Below are 6000 nucleotides of genomic sequence, written 5' to 3' on the forward strand. Positions count from 1 at the left end.
ATTTTGCCACTCTATGAAGGTGGAACTAAGATAGAAATGGAGAAGTTCTAGGAAACTTTCCAACGTTATCCCACTTGAGTTCCGGAACGAAAGTTCATCATGTGACTCAATGCAGGACCTGACAGAGGCGAGCAAGGAATCATGGGGAAGTGAGTAGAAGAGGTCTTGAACATCCACGCTGAAGACACTGTGATTGTTAAAGTCATTTGTCTTCAGAAATTCAAGAACAGCCTCCGAATTGCTGATCAAAAAGGGGTCGTTAATTTTTAACCCTGAAAGGTGTTTCTGCAGATATGTCGATACTTGCCGTTGCCACGAACCTCTTTCAGTAACAATGGCTCGGAATGGGCATGCTTCCTTGTGTGTTTTGGCACTGAAGAAGATTTCTAAGTGCAGCTCTTCAGCTTTTCTGATGTTGGCAGCTAACTGTGTTAACGTGAGACGTTCACACAGACTGAGAGCCTGGCTCTTCACTTTTTTCATCACAATCTGCACCTGTCGGAAGTTCTTTTGTACTGCTGCGCAGGCTATTTCATTATACATGCCTTCAGGCATTATCACGAAGGAGCCTTCTTTATCGGCCTCCAAAACACGCTGTTGGTTGTCGACCAAGAAGTTAACCAGACGCATAGGATCCTGGGTCTGGACTTTCCCCGAGACAGAAATAGCGTCAACACATTCCGATATACATCGAGGTCGTATCTTCTCATCAGTCTTGTACGCCACCTTTCTTGCCAAAGTAAGTAGTTCCGGAGGGCGCAGATTCGGTTGAAGGCAAAACTTGGGGCCAAGATTCAAGGTTGATTGAAGGGAATGGGGGTACCACAATATCCCCGAGGTTGGTAAATCTCACTGCAGCTGTAAAAGGTTTTTTCTTCTTTTTGGGGAGGTTTTGTCGAACTCGCTGCCACAAAAACTCGGTAACATTACTCAATGTCCTATTCATTCCAGAAAAGGATCGTCGTTGCCGGTACGAATCGGCCCCATTGGCGCCACAGGCAACCCACAGGCAGTCTTTGAAGAATCTAGCCTGGCGCCAGTACTCAGATCTTAAAATTTTGCAAACCCTTCTCACATGCCCTACGGAGGGTGTAAGATAGCCACTCAAACCAAGTAGTTCAACAGGGCAGGTACCTTGTTTGATGTGCAAGGACGCAGCCCGGGCGCTGCACACACTTTGGGCAGCCAGGTTGACGAGAAGAATAGGGTTAAGGAAGGGAAGATTGCAGGAGACAGAAGAAGAGCCCGATGTACAAGAAATAAACTGAAGTAGAGTAGACAGTTGGGCGAGTTGGTAGTTATTGAACATTGTGACAGTTGCGCACACAGGGACAAGGACAGAGAAGAGGAACACGTAGACGACAGACAAGCGCACACTCACAACGCATGTATTGACGAAAGAAGAAAAGAAAGTGGTACAGAACGCGGAATCCGCTCGAGCGTGGGTCACACAGGCACGAGGGACAAGAGGCCCGAGGGCTCGAGGGGTACTGTTAAAATTACCCACACGAAAATGATTTTAAAAAGGCAATTTCCTCCTCTGTTAATGACACAGACGGAAAGCTGACACATCGCTCGCCCATGCTTAGAATAATGAAAGCTTCAAAAATCTCTCTGGTGTGTTTTTCCCGGTACCTGCCTATTATCTTGGTGTCCGCTAAGGATGGCGTACAATTACACGATTTACAGTGAAGGGGTAGATGGCCCCCCACCGTAGACTTTAGAGAGAGATTGTGCTCTCGTAGCCGGTCGTTCACACACCGTCCGGTCTGTCCAACGTAGCTTTTACCACATGAAAGAGGGATACTATATACTACACTCAGGGAGCAGGGCACATAAAAGTGGGAGTGGTTCTTGTGGCACGTATGTTTTTTAAAATTGTTTACCTTAGCATGAACTTTTTGACAAATTTGAGCCATTTTTTGGGGGGCTGACATCACTAAAGGGACCCCGTAACGCTAGCCGTTACGGGGTCCCTTTAGTGATGTCAGCCCCCCAAAAAATGGCTCAAATTTGTCAAAAAGTTCATGCTAAGGTAAACAATTTTAAAAAACATACGTGCCACAAGAACCACTCCCACTTTTATGTGCCCTGCTCCCTGAGTGTAGTATATAGTATCCCTCTTTCATGTGGTAAAAGCTACGTTGGACAGACCGGACGGTGTGTGAACGACCGGCTACGAGAGCACAATCTCTCTCTAAAGTCTACGGTGGGGGGCCATCTACCCCTTCACTGTAAATCGTGTAATTGTACGCCATCCTTAGCGGACACCAAGATAATAGGCAGGTACCGGGAAAAACACACCAGAGAGATTTTTGAAGCTTTCATTATTCTAAGCATGGGCGAGCGATGTGTCAGCTTTCCGTCTGTGTCATTAACAGAGGAGGAAATTGCCTTTTTAAAATCATTTTCGTGTGGGTAATTTTAACAGTACCCCTCGAGCCCTCGGGCCTCTTGTCCCTCGTGCCTGTGTGACCAACGCTCGAGCGGATTCCGCGTTCTGTACCACTTTCTTTTCTTCTTTCGTCAATACATGAGTTGTGAGTGTGCGCTTGTCTGTCGTCTACGTGTTCCTCTTCTCTGTCCTTGTCCCTGTGTGCGCAACTGTCACTATGTTCAAGAAGATTCTCGTCTGATCCAGTTCCGACTATTCTACGCGTCAAAATTTCTACGCCGAATGTTCCAGAAACCCACGAGGGTACATAAGGGACTCCGCATGGCGAGCGGAGTCAGTCTCGCCCCAGCGTTCGATCCTGCTGTTACGCCGACTTCGACGCTCGCGACGCTCTGTTGTTATTTTCTATTCCCTTTTTGTTTTTGGCACAAGTTCGCCAAAGTAAACGTTTATTTCCTCCTGTTTATCGTTCTTTTGGTCAACACCCGTGATATTTTGATGGAGGTGCGGGGTACCGCTATCCGTGCAGCACCCTTCCGAGTTCCCACAGTACAAGTCCGAACCCAAGCTCCCGAGGACCTAAAGAAAACCAGACGGAAACCCGATCAAGTCGCCGCAACCAAGACCTATAAGAGCTGCCATGTACCACCCACCCTCGGCGGATTTTGAAATGTTTATTTCTTTTCTTGAGCTTTTTCTAGATTATGTATCAGCAAATAACTACACTTTGGTCCTAGGGGGTGACCTGAACGTTAATTTACTAGACGACTCTTTACAAACTAAGGCACTCAATAATACGCTGCACTCTAACGGGTTTTGCAATCTTATCACGTCTCCCGCTATAATCACTACATCCATATCAAATGTAATTGACCTTTTTATTACCAATATCACAACCAACGTCAAAGCAACCGGAACCATAACCTGCGACATAAGCGATCATATTCCAATCTTTTTAACTTTACATAATCATTACCCATACAAAGGTGCTGCTAAATCTTCAGTAACCTACCAGGAAATGACTAATGACTGCCTACTCGCATTTAGGAATGCAGCATTCAACTGTGATTGGACATCGGTTTTCTCTAAACTAGATGTGAATGATGCATATAATGAATTCTTAAATATTTTCAAAGCACTTTATGCCCTACATTTCCTGTTTAAAACTGTAACCACGAGCAAAAAAAATAAGAAAACCTTGGGTATCCTCAGCACACATAAAAATGACGAGGAAGAAAACTCGCTTATATGAAACATTTTTAAAGACGAGGGATCAAAATAAACTGTCATGTTTTAAAAAAAACTTTGGAACGAATTGACATCTGAGCTTAGAAAAGCAAAATCTTAATATTACAAGCAAATGTTTCATGAGGCTACTAAACAACGCCCTGACGTTATGTGGAAAATTATTAATGAAGTTTTAAATTGAAGAAAGGTTTCCCACTCTATTGGCGAATTAACTATAGACGGTCGTAACATGTCAGGTGCACGTTTGGCGGTACATTTTAATGCTAACTATTCCAATGCACAACCTAATGCACAGGCCAACGTAAATAATGAAAATGTCCTTTCTTTTGTAGAACATACTGATGATACGTTTTCTCTCAATTCAACTGACGAAGTAGAGGTGTTTAACATATTTCTAGGACTAAAAAACCGCAAAAGAATTGACATTGATAAATTACAAATAAAGCCAGTTAAATTTGTAATTGATATAATTGCCCCACACTTAGCATGTATATACAACTTATCATTATCATCTGGTCAGTTTCCCGCAAACATGAAGTTGGCTAAAGTCACTGTTGTGCATAAAGGAGGCGATAAGCATGTTATGAATAACTATAGGCCGATATCTGTGTTACCTGTCTTCTCTAAGGTACTCGAAAAGATTATCCTTACGCTCCTCGATCACTTTTTTTGTTAACATTCTATATTAACAGACTATCAGTATGGCTTTCGCAAAGGCAAATCTACGGAAGCCGCCCTGTTTTATCCAAAAGAAATTATATTACGAAATATAGAAAAAAGGTTTATCACTTTAGGTGTGTTCATTGATTTCAGTAAAGCGTATGATGTCCTAAATCATAGAGTACAACTTATGATACTTAGTCGATATGGCGTCCGCGGTGTACCACTTGCCTTACTTCACTCGTATCTAACAAATAGGAAACAGTGTGTAGCTATTGATGGCTTTTTTTTTTCTTCTTTCCAAAGTGTTCTTTGTGGTGTGCAGCAGGGAAGCATACTTGGACCTTTCCTATTTAACGTCTACATCAATGACCTAGTAAACATCGATAACCAAGTGCAATTCGTTATATGTGCGGACGATACGAGAATGGTTCTCTCTGCGGCCGATGCTGATACACCGTTATGCCAAGCCAATTCTACTCTTAACAAATTTGCATTTTGGTTTGGTACTAACGGCCTTGAGGTAAATAAAATGAAGTCTAAAGCAATCTTATTTAGATCAAAAATAAACCCATCTCAATAAATTACACTCTCTCACTAGGTACGTCGTCAATCTAAATGGTCAGCCAGCATAAAACATTAGGTTATTTTTTTCGAGAATATGACGTGGGATTGTCATGTAAATTATTTAACAGCTAAACTTTCTCGGATCGTTGGTATTGTTTCTCGTTGTCGCAATGTTTTACCACTCAACATTAAACTTAAAATTTATTAGCCATTATTTCAATCCCACTTAAGTTATTGTCACCTTTGTATGGGCTACTACAACAAAAACAAACTTCAACACATCCTATTACTATGCAAAAGAAAATAATACGATACACAGACCACACAGAACCTTTATTTCTTAAAATATAAAATAATTCCGGTTTAACGCATGCATGAGTATCGTTTTCTTTGTTCCATTCGTTTCTCCTCCACACTATTCATCGATTTCTTATTCACTATTTCTGAGCTTGTGGGGCATAGCAGTAATGTCAACAAACGCCGCAGAGAAGCAAGGATCCTCTCTTGTTCCCGCACAAACTACAACTTACAAACTTTACATTATAATGTGCCACTTGTTTTAAATAAATGCCTCACAAACAACATAAACATATACACGATTAGGAAACAAGACTTGCGCTCTTATATCTTCGTTGTTACCTAACTCAGTTTTATAATGCTTACAAATTTCAGACTTTTTTTTATCAAATGTTACGCTAGTAGAGTGTTGCGCACTACCAAGCTGCTGCCAATGTAATAGGGGTCTCAGACCCAGTCAAGCTGTCTCAACAGCTTTTTGTCTGGGACTCCTTCCAGTGTTTTTGGAAAATAAAGCTTTGATTTGATTTGATTTGATTTTAATTTGAGTATATTAGCAACAAGCTGTGAAATAGAATTTTCAGAGCATGCAATATTGTGCCTGCATTTCATTCACCAATCATTGATTTAAGAGGGAGCTTTTTAAATGTCCGAATATACGCAAATGTAGCATTTTTTTAGCATAATTGAAAAACAGATATTTGAGTGGCTTGTACAGCATGCTCTTGGTGATAAGGTGAATCATTAGGGCAAACCTCACCGACCTGTCAGTCCCGAGGAACCATTTTGAGCGCGCAGCTGCTGCGTCATTTTATTTGGCAGTTTCCTTAATT

The sequence above is a fragment of the Ixodes scapularis genome, unplaced genomic scaffold (assembly GCF_016920785.2).
Source record: "Ixodes scapularis isolate PalLabHiFi unplaced genomic scaffold, ASM1692078v2 PGA_scaffold3__209_contigs__length_174095766, whole genome shotgun sequence".
Classification (NCBI taxonomy): domain Eukaryota; kingdom Metazoa; phylum Arthropoda; class Arachnida; order Ixodida; family Ixodidae; genus Ixodes; species Ixodes scapularis.